This window comes from Phaseolus vulgaris, chromosome 3 (assembly GCF_000499845.2).
Source record: "Phaseolus vulgaris cultivar G19833 chromosome 3, P. vulgaris v2.0, whole genome shotgun sequence".
NCBI lineage: Eukaryota > Viridiplantae > Streptophyta > Magnoliopsida > Fabales > Fabaceae > Phaseolus > Phaseolus vulgaris.
This window is the reverse complement of record NC_023757.2, coordinates 5569441-5590634: the sequence shown is the minus strand read 5'-3', so window position 1 is coordinate 5590634 and position 21194 is coordinate 5569441. Positions and strand designations below refer to the sequence as shown.

At 34.2% G+C, this 21194-nt stretch overlaps 1 pseudogene; it reads left to right on the top strand.

The window, feature by feature from the left end:
- Window positions 1-1467: 1467 nt before the first annotated feature.
- Window positions 1468-2684, top strand: LOC137805782 (transcription factor MYB106-like; annotated as a pseudogene).
- Window positions 2685-21194: the final 18510 nt, after the last annotated feature.

Below are 21194 nucleotides of genomic sequence, written 5' to 3'. Positions count from 1 at the left end.
TATCAAGAAAGAGAGGTGGGTAACTAATTGACACAATTAACTACTAAGTCTTTCCTTTGTTAAAAAAAAATTCCTATATACACACTTTCACACTACCAAAGTCTATATCTAGTAACAAGATTTTTTTTTTAATGTGAAAGATCATAATAGTTGCAATCACAACATACTAAGATTCTTCTACTGCACTATTCAAGAAACAATAACAGTGAAATAATTAGGATCCAACTCTGATACCATTGTTAAGCACCAGAATAACAACACAAGAACTTACAACTAAAATAAAAGATGAAAGTAGAAACAAAAAAGACAACAAGAAATAATGTAATTTTACTAAAGGAAAGAAAATCACTATACCCTACTTTCTAATTCCAAGAAAACAATAACACTCTCACTTCGAAATCGGAAATACAACTACAAAGAGAACCTTAAAGGATAAATTTTTTTACTCTTTTAATTTTTTTCTCAAAATAACTAATGTATTAGAAAAGTAAAAAAAGTGATTTAAGTGTCTTACCAAGAAAATATTGTGTTTATTTTATAGCAAGAAAAGTAAGCACAAAACTAATACTTTTTCCTATATGAAACTTCTCTTATCCCATAACGCATCAATGTTCAAAGGGACACCCAAAAAAGAAAAAGATATAATAATATTATTAAATATAGAATAAATATTGATTAATCTAGTATGGCCAAGGCTATAATTTTTAGTTTTGGAGTTATTAATGATTTGGTTGATTTACCATTTTAGTTTAGATAATCTATGCTTATATATTTTGTCTTTATAATAGAATAAAGAATGGAGTGAAACAAACAAAGGCTTACTTACATTGATATGATTACCGATAGCCATGTGAGGTTCAGGAAATGGATGTTTTATGAGAGAAATTGGAGTGAATTGGTAGGTTAAGGTTAAGAGAGAAAGGGTTGCATGAAGTGCGAGTTTCAAAGAGAGTGAAGCGATTGTTTTTGTAATTTTTCTTCATCAACAGAACGAGATGAGAAATATTCCCAACCCTCTTTATGTTGCTTGAAAGTTTCATGCCAAATCTTGAAAAAGAATTTGGCAACATCACTACCTCGTCTATAAAATTTCATCCCTTATTTAATTTTGTAATTTGTAGGAAGAAAGTGCTATAAAAATAAAGAAATAGATAAATAAAAATGATAGAATAAAATATATTTTTTCAATTAAAGCATTATAAACATGTAGATACTATATTTGAACATTTTGAAGAATAACAAAAGAAGGACTGAAAAGGAAAAGGAGTACGGGAGTATAGGGACCTACCACTTTGATCGTGTTCCCATCTTCTTAAAGATGACAGATAACTATTTAAGCTCATGGTTTTCAAATAGGGTACACTATTTATACTTATTACAGAATAATAATCATCTAGTACTATATGTTAACTCTTGGGCTGCACTCAGTAACAACAAAAGGGCTGGTTCGGATTTCCTTAAGTTACAACAGCTTGGCATTAAAAATGGGAAGGAAGGGATGTTGTGAGAAGCTAGGGTTGAAGAAAGGACGATGGACACCAGAAGAAGACAAGAAGCTCCTCGACTACGTTGGGAAGCATGGCCATCGAAACTGGCGTTTAGTGCCTGCCAAAGCGGGTAATGAATACAACTTCGCTGTACCTTTTTTTTTCTTTCTATATCAATCGATGAGTGTGCATGTTCTTGATATTGAGAATCAAAGTCCAAATCCAGATTTTAGTTGTTACATGTATACGTGTATGATTCACATCTAGGTCTTGAAAGATGTGGAAAGAGTTGCAGATTGAGGTGGATTAACTATCTCAAACCTGATATAAAACGAGGAAACTTCAGCACGGAGGAAGACCACACCATTATTCAACTTCATGCTCTTCTTGGAAACAAGTGATGACCTTTTAGTTTCTTTTGGTTTTGATACTTTCCTGTTGATAAGTCAAATGAATTTCTGAGAAGCTAATGATGTTTCTCTATTGCATGCACAGATGGTCCATCATAGCAGCCCACCTGCCCCAAAGAACAGACAATGAGATCAAGAACTACTGGTAAACCAACATCAAGAAAAGACTCATCAGAATGAGCTTAGATCCCATTACCATTACCCACAAAACAATAAAACAGAACACATTTGAAGGCTGTGGTGATGGCCAAGACCAGTCCAAGGACACCATCAATATCAGGCACGTGGCTCAGTGGGAGAGGGCCCGATTTGAAGCTGAAGCCAGAGGATCTATGTTGCAAGTTGGATCTGGATCCTCAAATCTCTCTGGGCTAATCTTAAGCAAGATTCCAACTCAACCTTGTCTTTCATCACATTCAGTGTCCACTGAAAACAAGAGAGTGCATAACATGTATGCCCTCGTGCTTACCACAAATCATGATTTTAGGTCATCTGTATCCACTTTGAGCATTACCAAGCTTCCTGCAGTTTCTAATATTCCACAAAACACCAACACAAAAAGTTTACTTGCATATAAGGCTGACAATAATGTCATGGGAGCTAGTACCCAAATTCGAAAGGTAATGGAAGGCTGTGTTTCAAACTTACAAGATGATGATATTATGGTGGCTGTGGAAGCGTTTAGAACAGCAAGGTGTGAGAGTATTGAAGAGCTGTTGAATGAATTTACTTCCATGTAGAAGGTCTAATATATCGATTTCTTTAAAAATATGTGTGGTTCAAACAAAATGTGTGACTTCTTACTGAGGGATTTTCAGTTTCATATTACAAATGTGTGATTTGTAACTTCTTTTGTTTAAGTTTGTGTTTCACTTACCTGCTTATCATAATATATCTAATTTGTAACTTAATTTTTATTTACTGATATTCTTGTAACATGTGTTATTTAAAGATAGGTGGCGAGATAAAGTAAAAGAAATGTGAACTAGAATCAAAATATCTACCGACGCCAACTCAAGTCAAGTATAACACTGATTTCAAACTAACCAAGCTATTTTGCATTCAAAACACAAGTGCCTAGTTGTCTCAACTTCTTCCTGACACAAACAACCGGAGGGACAATCAACAATAACCCCACGTCTAACCAGATTAGCCTTAGAAGCAATCGAATTACCCAACACCCCCCAAGCAATAAAGAGAGCGAAAGGTAACACTTTAATCTTCAAACAAGGGCAAACTTTCACGCATGCAAGACTTCCTTAAAATTTTGTAGGCCGAATTGACCGAGTACCCTGAATTCGCATCAACCTTCCCCGCCCAACTAACATCCTTACCTAAAACAAGATGCGAGCCTTGAAACTCCTGCAAAAGCTGAAATTCCTAAGTCTTTTCCCAATCGAACAAGTCTCTCACTAGTGCAAAATGAAGAAATGAATGCTCTTTATTTAGTGCGGCGTCGCGCTTAAAGGCATTCGTAAAAAACGCGGTGACATTTTTTAAATTAATTTGATTTACAAATGCGGCTAAACGTAAAACCACACTTGTAAATCAAAGCTCTTGATTTACAAATGCGGTTTTACGTTTAGTCACATTTATAAATCCTTTTTTACCCTAAAGTTTTGAAGCACGCCAGACTTTTGAATAGTTTCTTTCTCCACTTTGCCTTTGGTTTGCACTGTTCCTGCGCTGGCCTTTCGTTCATCTCTTCTTCTTCAAATGTTTTTAGTTTCCTTTAATTTCTTGAATCGTTTTCTGCCTTTCCTTCATCTCTTCTTCTTCAAATGTTTTTAGTTTCCTTTCATTTCTTGAATCGTTTTCTTCCTCTCTCCGTCGAAGATACATACTGATCCATTGACATTCTATGCGCTCCGTCGCTGCTCTGCCACCGCTTCCATTGCCCCTGCTGTTGTCGTCGCTCCCCTACCACTCTTCACCACCAACGTCACACAGGGTTGGTACTGTTTTAAATATTTTGAACTTTTACTTTATTGTTTGAATTTATTTTTTTATGTATGAGAATTTGTATATTTTAAATTTTATATTATTTACTAGTTTTATATTTTGTATTTGTATGTTATTTTATGTATTATAATTTGAATTTTTTAAAATTTATATTATTTAGTATTAGTACTTATTATATTTTTGAATTTTTTATTTTTTATGTATTATGTAATTTATATTATTTAGTATTTGTACTTATTATATTATTTAGTATTTGTACTTATTATATTATTTAGTATTTAGTTGTTACTTTATATGTTATCTTTGGCAATAATACGTTATGGTATTGAGTCTAGGGGTGTTCGTCCCTCAGCAAACGCATGAGATAAAACACTGATATAAAAATCCTAACCATTCAAGAATATATAATGGATCGAAATTGGATGAATTTTGTTCGTATAAGTGAGGAGTACGAAAGAGGAGTAGAAGAATTTATACAATTTGCACAACGTAACGCAATTAATAGTGGTCATGATGGAGCAAAGATCATGTGTCCATGCGTTAATTGTTTGAATGGAAGGATACTGGATGTTAATATAATGAGGGACCACCTGCTATGTGATGGGTTTTTTCGATCTTATACAACTTGGACATGGCATGCTGAATTATTAAATTTACCACGTGTTTCCATAACTGAAGAATACGTGGGGTCCACCATGGATGAAGCAGTACACGATGATGTAGATGATGATCGATTGGAGGACATGATTCGTGATGTAGGAGTTAAGTCTTTTGCAAAAGCGCATGGATATGGAAGTATGTCAAGCGATGCAGAGACTCCATTGTATCGTGGATCAACTAACTTCACACAGTTGTCAGCGGTGTTAAGACTGATGAATTTGAAGGCAATAAATGGATGGACTGATAAAAGCTTCACAGAATTGCTACAATTGTTAAAGGATATGCTTGCAGAGGGAAATAGTCTACCTAATCGTAATTATGAGGCCAAAAAGATTCTTTGTCCAATGGGTATGGAGTATAAAAAGATACATGCATGTCCTAATGATTGTATATTATACCGGAAAGATTTTGAATTGTTGAAAAGTTGTCCGAGGTGTGGGTTATCACGTTATAACTTGAAACAAAAAGATGATGATACTATTGAAGATATAGAAAAGCATGGACCCCCAATGAAGGTTATGTGGTATCTTCCCATCATTCCAAGGATGAAACGTTTGTTTGCAAACCCAAACGATGCTAAGAATCTTAGATGGCATGTAGATGAGAGGAAATGTGATGGCATGTACCGACATCCAGTTGATTTCATTCAGTGGAAGAAATTTTATGATAAGTTTCCAGAGTTTGGTAAAAAATCAAGAAATATCCGAATTAGTTTAGCTACAGATGAAATGAATCTTTTTGGTAATATGAGTACAAATCACAGTTCATGGTCTGTTTTACTAGTTATTTACAACTTACCTCCTGGATTGTGCATGAAGCGAAAATACATGATATTGTCTATGATGATTCCGAAACAGCCAGGGAATGATATTGATGTTTATCTAAGTCTTCTAATTGAAGATTTGAAGTTAATGTGGGACCAGGGTATTGAAGTATTTGACGGATTTGCTAATGAAACTTTCAAGCTTCATGCAATGTTATTTTGCACCATCAATGACTTTCCGACATATGGTAACTTATCAGGTTATAGTGTTAAGGGTCATAAAGCATGTCCAATATGCAAAGAAGACAATGTTTCTCAAGAATTGAAACATGGAAGGAAGACAGTATACCTTCGGCATCAGAGGTTTCTTAGAACTAGAGGTTGAAAAAAGCCTTTAATGGACACCAAGAGCCTAGTGGTCCACCAATTCCATTAACCGGAGTTGAGGTTTACGAAAAGGTAAATAACATAGACCACACCTTCAGTAAGTAAAAAAAAAAGTCAACTGTGACAAACATTTGGAAGAGAAATCAATCTTCTTCGATCTTCCGTACTGGTCGAGGTTAGAATTTTAGACATTGTATAGATGTAATGCATGTTGAGAAGAATGTGTGTGATAGCTTAATTGGTACACTTCTTAACATTAACGGGAAGACGAAGGATGGTCTAAATGCTCATTTAGATTTGATTGAACATACGCGGTGAGTTGGCACCCATAGAAATGGGCAAGCGTACATATTTTCCCCCAGCCTGTTACATAATGTCAAAAGATGAAAAAATTAGTTTTTGTCAATGTCTAAAGGGTGTGAAAATGCCACAAGGACATTCCTCAAATGTGAAGAGCCTAGTGTCAATGCAAGATTTGAAGTTAATTGGGGTTGAAGTCTCATGATTGCCATATCTTGATGCAACAGTTGTTGTCGGTAGCTATCTGTGGGATCTTACCAAAAAATGTTAGACATATCATAACCCGTTTGTGCTCTTTCTTCTCTTCCATCTATTGTAAAGTCATTGATCCATCAAAACTAGATGAACTTCCAAATGAAATTGTTGTTATCTTGTGTGAATTGCAAATGTATTTTCCTCCATCTTTTTTTTACATCATGGTTCATCTAGTGGTGCATCTGGTAAGAGAGGTTAGATTGTGTGGACTAGTGTACTTAAGATGGATGTATCCTGTTGAACGGTATATGAAAATTTTGAAAGGTTATGTGAAAAATCATTATCCTCCAGAGGCTTCAATGATTGAAAGGTACATAGCTGAAGAAAGTATTGAATTTTGTTCAGAGTACATGACAAAAGCAAATCCAATAGGTCTTCCAGCTAATTCATGGCATCACAGGGGTTGTACAAGTAAATGTTTACATGGTGTGAATATTGTAAGCAAACATCGATCAGAAGTCTTGCAAGCACATTTGTACATATTGAATAACACAGATGAAGTTATACCTTACATAGAAGCCCATAAAGCCATTGTGAAGGCAAATAACCCAAGACAAGCAGAGAAATGGGTCTTGATGGAACATAATAGAAATGAGTCTCTCTGATTTACGAATGCATGTTGATCAAATGCGGCTCTATAGCTGCATTTGTAAATGTAAAATAACCGCACTTGATTAGCATGTCTGCGCTAGTGTCTTCTCCACTTAAGAACCCAATTCCAAGAGTGGGAGGCCCACTCCCCAAAAGAATCCAAGCAAGCTCCATTGCATCCATTCAGTTGCAAAGAGTGAAAAGCGATCATTTGTGGGAGAAGAATAAAAACATTCCTATGTGTGAAGCAAAGAAAAACAAAGAAAACTAAAAAAAAATACATAATATTATTCAAAAGTCAAAATTACCCTTAATTGTTTTTTTATTTGATAAATAATAAAAATAAATATTTTTTAGATCAAATATTTTAATTAACTCAAATCTGCAAAAAAAAAAATATATCATGTTTTATTATTCAAATATTTTTAAAGATAAGGATAAATTTGAAAACTTACACGTTTAAAAAAAATTAAAAATCTCCTTACAACCATCATATTACTCACAAACTTCAATAAATTTTCCTCACAAATCTACTCTGACATACTTTAATCCAAACAACCACATTTTCTTTATACTTTCTTCTCAAATCACTTCAAATCCACTATTTAGCCACTATGGAAAACCATGCAATGAAAATAGATGTATGTATGCATTGTTTTAAGGAAAATGTTATGTATACACTTTTCAACCTTCCTCCATCTTTAGAATAAATAACAAAATAATAATATTTTTATTTTCATAGTTAATTATCTTAAATTATTTTATATTTTAAAATAAAAAATATCATATCATTATAATTGATGGGTTGATACCAAAAAATGGGTTGTTCTTCTTGAAGATTTGAAAAGGGTGGCGGAAGCAATGGATGTGATGGATCAAGGAGGGCTCATATAGAGCTATGGGTTCGTTGTAGGTGCATGAAAGGTATGGAGAGTGATTGGTTGAGCCATATCACTTGGAGAAAAGGTGGAGGTGAAGATCAAAGTGTCTAACCTAGAGAGAGTAGACAAGGGAGTAGAAGCTTGTAATATTTGGCAGCATTTTACTCATAAAATTGATCTCACAAAACATGAACCAAAACACCTTATTTATAGGAGATGGTGCCTTGGAGAGCAAGGAGCAAGGGTAGGATGGGAAATACACAAAAGAGCAGCTGCTAGGGTTTTGACTAAAGTCAATGTTGCACCTAGGAGCAAACTTCTAGAAGCTAGGTTAATTTCTTACCCTAAAAGGCTTTACTCAAGCTACAATGATAAACACACCTCCCTCATTATGCTAAAGGAACCCTATGCTACCGAAATTACAAATAAAGAAACTAGCACTCATGGCTTGGGCTTTACTTGTTGTGGTCCTCTTTGAACATATAAAGAAACGTTTCTCTGCCATCAGTAGCAGAGTCCCAATCTTCTTGAATCCTCTTTGACATGGACCTAGTTGTTGGGCTTGAACTAGGGCCTGAGCTCGGGCCTCTTCCATCACCCTCTCCCTCTTTGAAAAAGATTTGTCCTCAAATGACATGTTTCTGCCTCTTCTTCTTCCCTACCTACAAAAGGGGTTAGATCCATAACATGTGATTCTTTTACAAGGAGTTTTTTATGTGTTCCTTGGGGTATGCAAAGTTTTCCTTCTTTGAATAAGTACCCCTCAGAAACATAAATCTTTCTAGTGCTTTATATTGGCACTTAGCAAAAGTGGGTGAAAAATCCGGATTTTCTTTATAAAGCTCTTGCATGTTTTCAAATACAAGAATGTATTTGATAACATATGGAAATTGCTCAAGAAATTCCATCCACTTTGCATGTCTTTTTTTCAACTTGTGTTTTCCCTTTAAATCTTTCAAAGACCCATGCTCACTATGTATGAAAAAATCTTTGAAGACTAGATAGTCTTCCCAAGTTTGTAAGGCCCTCACAAGTGCATAGAGCTCTTTGTCATATGTGGGGTAGTTGAGGGTGGCACCATGAAGTTTTTCACTAAAATATGTGATTGGGTGCCCACCTTGCAACAACATAACACTTATTCCTACTCCCGATCCATCACACTCTAGCTCAAAAGTTTTTGCAAAGTTTGGTAAAGCTAGAATGGGTGCATTGGTGATTTGAGCTTTCAACCTTTGAAAGGCTTGCTCATGCTTCTCCGTCCAACAAAATGCAGTGTCTTTCTTCACTAACTCATTGAGTGGTGAAGCTAGACTTGATAGACCATGAAAACATCAACATCTCCTACATTTTGTGGTGTTGGCCACTCTTGGATGGCTTTGATTTTCTCGGGGTCAACATGTACCCCATTTTTGTTGACTATGAATCCTAAAAACACACTATCAACACAAAAAGTACACTTATCTATATTAGCAAACAAACTATTTTGCCTAAGCACTAAAAGAACCTACCTAAGGTGACTTAGGTGGGAATCTAGGCTTTGACTATAAACTAATATATCATTAAAATAAACTACTACATATTTACCTATGCAATCCCTAAGGACATGATTCATAAGCCTCATGAAAGTGTTAAGTGCATTAGTGAGTCCAAAAGGCATTACTAACCACTAATATATTCCCCCCTTAGACTTGCTCAAGACTTCGTTATCCCTATCCTTCAGAGTCTCCATTTCTTTAATAAGCATACTAACATTCCCTGAACATGTCGTCCCCAATCGCTTTCCTAGTTCCCATATTCTGGTGGCTTTTGATTGAATAACTTCCCTTTTAAGACGATTATTACATTCAACAATTTCAGAGTCAGACATAGCATAGGTTTTAGAATTCAACTTGGTTGAGTATTTACTTCCCTGGTGCAGGGATCCCAATCCCCCCTTTAAGCGCCACCGTCGTTGGACTGTGAGGGCTCCCTGTTCCCAAAGCATTCGCAAATGTCGCACTCTTTCTGGTGTTATATGGACTTCCTCTAGAACTTTGCCTTTCTTACTGCTAACAATGAGAGGGTTCCCGTTTCCCCCCTCACCTTCTTCACCCTCCATGCCAACCACTTCCCGATGACTATTTCCATCATATTGGGATTCTTGTGGGCACGGTAACAAAGTAATGTCATCATTGTTATCCATACCCCAAGCCAGATTCCCCTTCGCGCTTCCCTCCGTCAACGAATTTCCGCCTCCGTCGTTCACAAGTGAAAACGGAGTGTTGCGATTGGCATTACTGCCCGTGTGGGTCTGGACGCAACTTTCTTTGTATTGGGCCTCTTTATTATTGGGCTTGGGGCACGAATTGCTAACAGTCTCCACCACCTCCACTAAGTTGACCAAGGTCTTGTGTATAGCCACACACGCATCACTGACATATTTTTGCGTAGCGGACATAGCTGTCGCTTCTACAGATCAAATCTTTTTTATCAAACAAAAGCCCTCTTTTTGGCTGACAAGTTTCAAGACGTTCTGAACATTCCTTTTCCAAGGATTTGGTTGCTTCCTTTACTGGCCAACCTCCTCCTCCCCTATTGTCTTTCTCCTGCCACCAGTCATTGCCTCCCTCCTTTCCATCTCCTTCGTTACTGAACTTTGCTGATAGCAGAGAGTCTGCCACAAAGGATTCTAGTGACGACACATTATCAGATGAAGCTTCATGATTAACAAAGCACTTACACCATAGGTCCGTTCCACCATTGTTCGCTACCTCCTCAACAATAGTTATATTGTACAAACACCCATTTATCTTGTAGGCCTTAGAGAGCTCAGTTTTACACGACCTAGGTAACCTCACATAACATCGAGCCTACTCCAGGAAATCCCAGGACAAAGTTGCTTTATCTACTTCCTATACCTAGCTACTTCCCCCACTACTTTCGATAGGCACTCCTTACTCCATAAGTGAAACGGGATTCCATAACATTTGACCCATACTCGTTTGTAGCTTACAACTTCAGACGAAGACCATGTTTTAATTTCTTCGAAAACGCTATTGAACCATTCGTTATGCAGTTTTACCAACTCTTCCATACTTACCTCTGCTTTGGGAGATAATAAAACCAGATCGTCACCCATAAACTTCATGCTAAACATGGACATACCTCCTTTAATATATTCTTCTTGCAGCATCTTAAAGTTGAACTCATACAACATGCGACCAACCATACTCTTCATCAGCCATGAGGGAGATTGCGTCTTTGTCGTTATACTGGGACCCCTCCATTGATCATGAGATGAGCTTTTTAGTGCTTTCGCATACGAATGCGTGCCATTGTCATTCCTTTCACCTGCCTTCCCCCTTTTCTCCCTCCATACCTCCTTACTCTTTCTTTGTAAACTATGTTGATCAGCTCCTCTACTTTTCTTAACTTCATTCAACTGCTCACCTCCTATTTTACGTACAAACCCGTCTCTTCTATATCTTGGAAGATTAACATAAAGCTTCATTTTTCCAACATAACTACTATCTAGTTCCCTCTCCAAGTTGACCACATTTTCTATACCAAAAAATCTCACAAACCCGAATCTACTGCCCCATCTGTTCCTTCTCCTTGAAATGAACACTTCCTTGACTCTAGCCCATTTCTGGAAAAATTTCAGCATCTCGTACTCCCCGTGGCTATCTGGAAAGTTAGAGAAGAAGAAAGTTGTGAAGGAGTTGTCATAGGATAGGTTCTTTCGCATCCCAGGTTTCCTCCACGAGTCTGCCATTGTCTGATGTTGATGAACGTTGGGTTGTTGAAACTATGCAGGTTGACACATAAAAGTGATTGATGAACCAAATATTCTATGTCCAAATTTGGTCTTAAAAGTAGTTTTCCACTCATCACCCTTTGATTCTTATTTGGTGATATCCACTTTTAAGATCAATCTTGAAAAATATAGTGGACCTATGCAATTCATCAAGCATATCATCAAGTCGTGGAATTGGATGCCTATATTTGATGGTGTTGTTATTGATGGCTCTAAAATCATAACACATTCTCCATTTGCCATCTTTCTTAGGCACCAACAAAATAGGTACAACACAAGGACTTAGAATCTTTTGAACCCACCCCTTCTCCAACAATTCCTGAACTTGTGATTCTATCTCCTTAGTCTCCTCGGGATTAGTTTTATAAGCCAGTCTATTTGGTAGACTAGCTCCCGGAACTAAATCTATTTGATGTTCTATACCCCTAAAAGATGGAAGTCCAATGGGTCCTTCCTTAAGGAATACATCACCAAATTCTTTTAAAAGTCTTTTGACTTGAGGAGGTAGTTCACAAACTTCAACAAGTGTGGCAGTGCATGTAAGTGTTCCTTTACAAAGAAGGAGGCATGAAGGTTGTTCAGATAGAAGTGTTCTTTTCAATTTTATTTTCAAATTTTTCTTCTTTCTGAATGACCTTTGTGGGAAGGAACACTCTTCTCCCACGCCTCAGGTTTTTTCCTAAGGGCTTTTTTCTTGATTTTCTATTTCTTTCTTTTTTTTTCTCATTTTCTTCACTCTCACTAGTTTCTTCTTCTTGGCTACTATATTCATCTTTGTCCCTTAAGATCATAGTTCTTTCATTGGGACATTGAGATGCTAAATGACCCTTACCAAGACATTTAAAACACTGAATTTCTCTAGCTCGAGTGTGAGATATGCTCACATTTGGATAGGTCTTGGGAAGGTTCAAGATACTTTTCTATTATATGATCTTCCCCTTTTTGGAACTCATCCTTGTCATAAGATACAAAATATGAACTTTGTTTTTGACTTGATTGTTTTCTCAAAATTTGTTTTTCAACTTTAATGCTAAGTTGAATCAAGTCATTTAAATCTTTATAAGGTAAAAGTTCAACTTTGTTTCTTATCTCAAGATTAAGACCACTTGAGAACCTTGATATGGTGGTATTATTTTTTTCTTTAATCCCTGCCCTTATTATATATAACACCATCTTTTGCCAATATTCTTCTACACTTAGATTTTTTTATGAAGTCTTTGGAGTTTGTCCATCAACTTCCTATTGTAGTATGAGGGAATATGACGACATCTCAAGGCTCCCTTAAGGTCGTTCCAATATGTAATGGGAGGATCCTTGTGGAGATGTCTCTCTTTTTAGGGCAGTCCACCAATAGATAGCATTCCCTTAGAAACTTAAGGTAGCTAGGGGTACTTTCCTCTCCTCACTAACAGGGTAGCAAGAAAAACGTTGTTCTACTTTCATTTCCCAATCTAGATATCACTACAAGAAAAATTAGTTTTAGTGACAAAAGGTTAGTGATAAATATAAGATTTGTCACTATTTATATATTATTTGTGACTATTTTTTTTATTGTCACTAATATTGCTTATAATAGTAACAAAACTAAAACATATCACAATAAGTATATTAAAATTAGTGATAAAGATAAAATTTGTCACTATTTATCTATTATTTGTGACTACTCATTTTATTTGTCACATATGTTATTCATAATAGTGACAAAATTAAGAAATGTCACAATAATTATTAAGAACACATCATAACTAATTACTAAAAAATATATAATATTTTTTTAATAATAAGAATATAATTAATATAAATTTATTAAATATTTATAAATTAATAATTATTTTTATCAATGATAAATTATTAATTATTTGTCTGTTAAAATATGTCTAACATTATTTTCATTTTATGATAATATAATTAACAGTGATAAGTATAAAAATTATGACTATTTTTTTAATTTGTCACAAAAAGTTAAAAAATAGTTGTTCTACTTTAGATTTGAACTCAAAACCCTTTAATGAAGAAAATTCATTATTTCCACTATACCACTTTAGAATTATCACAATGTTTGTATCAATAATAATATGTCATAAATTCATTTTTACGAAAAAATTATTAAATTTATGTTATTTTATATTTAAATGTTATGATCTTCTTTTTCATAAGTCAATATTATTTTTATTTTGTGATAATGCAATTAATAGTGTTATATATAAAATTTGTCACTATTTGTATATTAGTTGTGACTATATTTTAAGTTGTCACTATTTATATATTAGTTGTGACTATATTTTAAGTTGTCACTATTTGTATATTAGCTGTGACTATATTTTAAGTTGTCACTATTTAACTATTAATTGTTACTATATTTTAACTTGTCACTGTTTGCATATTACTTGTGACTATATTTTAAGTTGTCATTATTTGTATATTACTTGTGACTATTTTTAAGTTGTTACTAATTTTTTATTAAAAATAAAAAATATACATGTTATAAATAATTATTTATTAATGTAAAATACCATATGACAAATTTATTTTTCTTTTAATAAAATATAATTAATAAAAAATTGATTGAATTTTTATAAATTAATAATGATTATTTAATATAAAATATCATATAATACTAATTTCATTATTATTATATCACTAGTAATTGTGAAAAAATATTAATTTTTTATTTATTTTAAACTTGAACTCATAAATTTTATTAAAGAAACAATTTTACTTTCATTGTGTCACTCTAAAATTACAATACTTATTTTTACACGATCGGTCGGTCACGGAGACTGAGTGACTGACTCGTCTAGTATCGACCAGTACATTAACAATTTAAGAAATTATACAACTAATGTGTGAAAGTGAAAAAGAAAACATATAATCAGAATTCATGAACTCATAGAATAAATAATTTAAAGTACATAATTCACCGATCAACAATTTTTTTTATCTTTTTTTTCAATTTAACACTATTTTATTTGACTATGTTCTTCTTTTTTTTCTTCATACTTTATAAAAGATATAGACTTGTACTATTTATTAAATTTTATCTCTTTCTAAAAATAAATATAATTATAAAATATAAATGATTAAGTACAAAGTTTGTTATTATGTATAAATGCATAAATATAGAGGATAGTGAATCAATCTCTATTTGTAGGCTTTTAGTTATAACTGGTTAAAAATATTAAAAAATAAGTTTGAATCTTATAGTTTAGTTAGTTATAACTAAATTGGTTATCATGTATTGTTCTCCACATATGTTGAAAGAAAATATATCTTCAAATATCTCAGAGTTAAGATACGAATAAGATGTTAGTATTTAGGCTTATTATGAGAAAAATGCAATTATTCTCTTTGAAATTAGGTTTATCAATGTTGTCAATGTTCTCTTACAAAAATGCAATTATTCTCTCCTCAACATTACTCAAAAACTCATGTTTGTATGTTTGTGAATATGTAAAACTGAAGCAGTTGTTTTCGTGAGATGTGTAATATGAATAATAATAATATTAATGATATTAAATATATGAATATTATTAATAATTTTTATATTATTAATTATATTAATATTGATAATCATACTAATAAGTACAACAATAATTATAACATGACAACAAAACTTGATAGATGTAATGGTTAAAGCTTTCCTTGATCATTCATGGGACTTGGCTTCGAGTCCTACCCGGTGCAGTTTATTACTAACAGTAATAATATTTGTGAATAATATAGTGTGAATAATAATTGAAAATAATACTAAAGGAGCGCGAGAGGATATAATATTTGTGAAGGCTTATTTCGTATATAAATTTATTTTTATATATAATTTTTTTTCTTGTAGTACTATTACATAGGATTAATAGTGACATATTTATAACATTTAGTGATGAATATGTATATCACTAAAACTAATTTTTCTTGTAGTGTATGTTTCAACATTTTCCTTTCCATAAAAATGAGGTAGGTCTACCCTAGTATTCTCTTTGGGGCTCTCTCTTCTAGGTGGAGGTTGATAATAATCATTAACTCTCAGACTCCCCTCAGCATGTGAGTCACTCGACCTAGAACTAGATGCATGTGATTTTTTTAAGTTTCTAATGTATTCATCCTTTTCTTTCACAATTTTCAACTCCTCTTGTAAAATAGCAAGATGAGCATCCCTTTCTTTTTTATCTTCTATGATTTGGGCCTCATGTTGCAATTGTCTATGTGATAGTAATTGAAAGTCTTTGGCTAATTGTTTTAAAAGAGATTTTATAGACTTTCTATCACTTTCACTTGGACTAGAAGAATGAGAAGACATGTTGAAAGTTATGTGTTAGAAGCAATTTACCAAAAGAAAGATAGGTGGAGACTGTAGGTAGATTCCCAGGAAAGGGAGGTGGATCCCTTGGATCACTTAAGTACCAAGCCTTTCCTAGCCAAATTCTATTCCACAATACTTTCACAAACCTTTCTCTAAGTAATTCACTTAGAGCATAATCAAAGATGAAAACAAATTTTTATGCAAGAAAACAATGTAAAGCAATAAAACACACAAGAAAATTGCTATCTAGAAAGCTTTAAAACTAGTTGAATCCTAAGGTGAGGCTTCTTGGCACTTTGGAACCTTGAAGACACACTCACTGACTAAAGCGTATTATTTCCACTAATTAATCAAAGTTCTTGCAAATTACAACTCAAAGAAATACAATGAAATTAGGTCAACAATTTTTTTTATGCACAAAAATTAAAGTCCTATTCTATACACTCCTGCACTTGTAGTTCCTTTGTGTATATTTGTGTATTTTTCAAGTGAGGTTGTTGATGTCCCATGCTTTGTCTCCTTAGGTTATTCAACCTTGAATCTTTAATCCCACTCCCTTTAGTGATATAGCTTTCACCAAAACAAAATTTTAGCTCCACTACTCACCAAAACACTTTTTAGGTAAATTCCACAAAAGAGAGGTCAAACAAGTTTTAAAGCAATAAAACTCAAATTTAAAAATCAAGGACTACTGCAAATGGAGTTGATATTTGAAAAGACTTGAAAGAGTATTCAATAAATATGACAAGCAAAAAATTAAGTCACACAAGAAAAGGTAGCACACAAAGTGGAATCCTAGTGAATGGAACTAGAATAGATGAATAAAACCAAAACAACACTACAAAAATTTTTTGTGTAAATTTTTCACAACTTCCCAAATTTATGCTTGACAGAATACTTTAAAATTGAGCTTGAAATTTTAACCACAGAAACTTCAATGTTTTAGCTCAAATAGGCGTTGTAATTTCACCAAAACAATGAGCCAAATACTTCTAATATTTTTTTCAAGATCACTGCCGCATCACCATTTTTCCAGAGTCAGAATTTTTTCACTCTGTTTGTATTTCATTTATCATTTTTTTTATTTTGAATTTTGATGTAATTCTTTTTTTCACTTTTTCTCAACACATAAAACTACTCAAATCCAAAATTTCAGAATATTTCACCGACGGAATTAATTTCTAGGAAAGATTCCAGCCATAATAGTAACAGTGAAAACAGAGAAATTCTAAACTAGAATTAGAAAACAACAAGGAAACTTCAAAAACACAATATAAATGATTGGAAAATAACTTGTATGGAACTAACACAAAAGTATGAACTCAAATATGAAAATATAAAAGGAACCAAAGCTTCAAAAACAGAAATATAAATTGCACTCAAAATCAAAATCAAGCAACCAAATCAACAATAAAAGACACCACTAAGAATTTATGACATTGTAGGATAAACATGACTTAGACAAAACTTGTATGGATTTAAAAAAAAAGACTCAACCACAAACACTTTGCACCGATTAAAACATCAATAAGACTCAAATAAAATTAAAAACAAAAACACCCAACACAAAATACTCAATGGAACCTAAAAACAGTTTGGAAGTTCAAGAACAATTTGAACCAAAATAAAACCGTACAACAATTTAAAAACTGCAACACAATTAAAATGACATAAAAAACAACAAAAGAATCAAGGCAAGATGAACAACACGAATTTGAAGAAAACTCAAAAAATAAAATGAAGAGAACACTTATCTCTTGAAGAACCTTGGCTCTAGATACCAAATGATGGGTTGATACAAAAAAATGGTTTGTTCTTCTTGGAGATTTGAAAAGGGTGGCGGAAGCAATGGATGTGATGGATCAAGGAGGGCTCATATAGAGCTATGGGTTCCTTGTAGGTGCATGAAAGGTATGGAGAGTGATTGGTTGAGTCATATCACTTGGAGAAAAGTGGAGGTGAAGATCAAAGTGTGTAACCTAGAGAGAGTAGACCAAAGAGTAGAAGCTTGTAATATTTGGCAACATTTTACTCATAAAATTGATCTTACAAAACATGAGCCAAAGCACCTTATTTATAGGAGATGGTGCCTTGGAGAGCAAGGAGCAAGGGTAGGATGGGAAATACACAAAAGAGCGGCATGGAGCAAACTTCTAGAAGCTAGGTTAACTTTTTACCCTAAAAGGCTTTACTCAAGCTACAAGATAAGCACACCTCCCCCATTATGCTAAAGGAACCAGAACCCTATGCTATCAAAATTACAAATAATGAAACTAACTCTCATGGCTTGGGCTTTACTAGTTGTGGTCCTCTTTGAACATATAAAGAAACGTTTCTCTGCCATCAGTAGCAGAGTCCCAATCTTCTTGAATCCTCTTTACCATGGACCTAGTTGTTGGGCTTGAATTATTGTTTGAGCTTGAGCCTCTTCCATCAATAATGTTGGGTATAGTTAACAAAAGTTGGTGTTTATAAATCATCTTCCTTATTTTTAATCTAGCACTTCCCACATGCATTTTTAGAAAAAGTTATGCACTTCATAAATTTTGTTAATCTTTTTCTTGAGATAGATTAAAAAGGAGCTTTAGAAAGATTCTATAAATTTAATAAACAATGGCATGTAACAATCTTATAAATGTATACAACTATTTAACACTTATTATTTTGCCCTTCTTCTTTTTTCATAATTATAAAAGTTTATCTTTTTATTCACCATATTACCCTTAAAACTAAATTATCAAGTATTTTTATGGTTGTTAAAATATCATTTTCCATAATTAAAAGAGTTAACATAGTCTTCTCATTTAGTCAATGTTACTTTAGTTTCAGTCTCATTGCCCATACCTTCAATACTACATTGAACACGTGATTTTGCATTGTTGTTGTAGTAATTTATGTTTTTTTATTTTTTTATTGATTTGTTTTTATCAGCAAAGAATAAAATTAATTAAAACAAGGACACTTCAGGGGTGTCCCAACCCGTATACAAGAACAAAATACCTTAAGCATATATAGGCAAAGGTTTCCCACAGTATAAAAGCCAAAAAAAAAAACCATTAGTGTTGTTGCCATGACAGCATCTACATACCTACAACAAAACAAAGTATTCCTAACTTTCCACCTAACAAAAAATCTGTGATTGACACTTTCCTAACCATAGCTTCAAGAGAATTCGGCACTGTAGACCCATACTCAGCCCACACAAAAATATGCACCCAAAGATGCACTTTACACTAGTAAAGAATTTACCAACACCACCAAGACCAGCACATGGTTCGACTCTATTGTTCCCATGTTCATAGCTCCAACGATGTTGTCATTCAGTACTTCACCCTTCATTTGCTGATCTAGTGCACTAGGTTGGCGTTATTTGCTAACGACAAACCAACCAAGTCCATAATATTGGCTCAACGTTGGTTAGAACCATTCATATTTAAAAATGTCATACAGCACCACCAAAGCATTATGTTCTGCATAGACATTTGTTTTTGCTCCTTCTTTGTAGCTCCATAACAAAAACATTCCATATCTTCAACCCAATACAAGACAAGTTCACCGAGTTGCTGCCTTTTGTTGTTTCATATGGAGTTCTTGCTATAAACCATAAAAAAAGCCACTAACAGGTTCACCTAGAATAACCGTAAAGGTTGCTTCAAAGTCCTATCTCAATTATGGACTTCAAACAACTTAATTGGCTAGAAATCCAATACTACTGCACCCGTTCTACTAAATACAGATCTGTTTTGGAAAAAAAAAAAAAACCTTCAGGATACCTGCCCCTCCAACAAAGTCGGACAAGGAGAAAGAAATCTCATCTACAAATCGAACCTCCCCTATGTTAAGGTTCTCAAAGCCTTCCAAATCAGTATGCTTCATTGATCCATCACCATTCTGCGTCTCACTTCTCCATGTTTCTCCTTTAAAACTACCTTTGACTCCTTTTCTTGATAAAAGCAGCCCACCCATCTAGCCTTTGCTGAAGGCAGAACACCCGTTGTACCAATTCTATGTACACACTACTCCTGCAGCAACCATTGTTTTGCAATCCACCCACAGACACAACCTATACCACTCCTAATAAGGAGAGATGTAACCCTGTACTGCACTAATTCCTACAAGTAAAGCTTCAACACCTTCAACTCCAACACTTAAATAAAAACTGGATTCCAACATCGTATCCACACCCCCAAAAAACCAGGGACATGCATCAGACTTAATCTGAATTTTGCCTTCACCGAAGATCCCCCTCCCCTATTTACTTATAACATTTGAGGCATAGAATCAGATTAAAGTGCCAATCACAAATAGAGTATAAGAAAGAGTGTGACCTGTGTTTCAACCACAACCAGACACGAATTTGTGCCCGGTGAAAAATTTCTTTCATGTTAGGAGCCCCTTACTTAAAGACAACACAATTTATTTGTTCCCAAATCCCCTTAACAACCACCACCCACAAGCCTTTCCATACTAGGTTTTGTTTGGTGCTAAAAAACACTAGGTTAAAATTCTCAAAGTGACATTTCAAATCCTTATGCTCAACGTACAAAACGCCAACTCATCTATAACACATAGCTCACATCCTTTGTGGTATGGCACAATCAAAGAACAAGTGTTGAGAAGTCTCCTCCTAGGCTTGGCAAATAGCACAAGAAGGCGTACTTACCAATACTTATTTCCTTATCAAATCTGTTCATGTGGGAATTCTATCTAATACAGCTTTAACATGCCATAGCTGAGAGAAGATACCTCTATGCACCTCAGTCAAATGATTTGCATGGCGTTCATATACTGATTTCACATAATACTCCCCTAATACATCGCCTCCCCATACTTGAAGGTCTATGACCTCCCTTTTTAGGTTGTCTGTAGAAATATGCCTTAACATTTCTTCTTCTTGCACAGATTCCCACTCAAACCTAGCCCTCCTCCATCTTAATCTACACTTCCAAGTTGAATTGACCCACTCACCAACCTCATCCACTGTCAGTCCTTGATCCAAGGATAGGGAATATAGGATACAAGGTAATAAGATTGACGTTGCCCGCCATATGTCCTCCCAAAATCTGAGTTTATCCCCAGATCCGACTTTCCATACTAAAGCTTCCTTGAACCACCCTTCTTCTACTCCATCGCCACATGCTTTACATAGGTCTCTCCACCACCACAATTGGTATTTTAGAGAAGATTGACAACCAGCTGGATCTGCACCATATTTAGATACTACAATATCTTTCCATTTCCCTTGTTCTTCACTCATAAAATGCCATTTCCATGTAGCCAACCGAGCTTCATAGAACTTTCGCATATCTTTAAACCCCAAATCACCTTCCTCCAAAGGTTTACACAAGTTCTCTCAACTCACCCAAGAAATGGATATATTGCCTTTCCCCAAGCCCACAAGAACC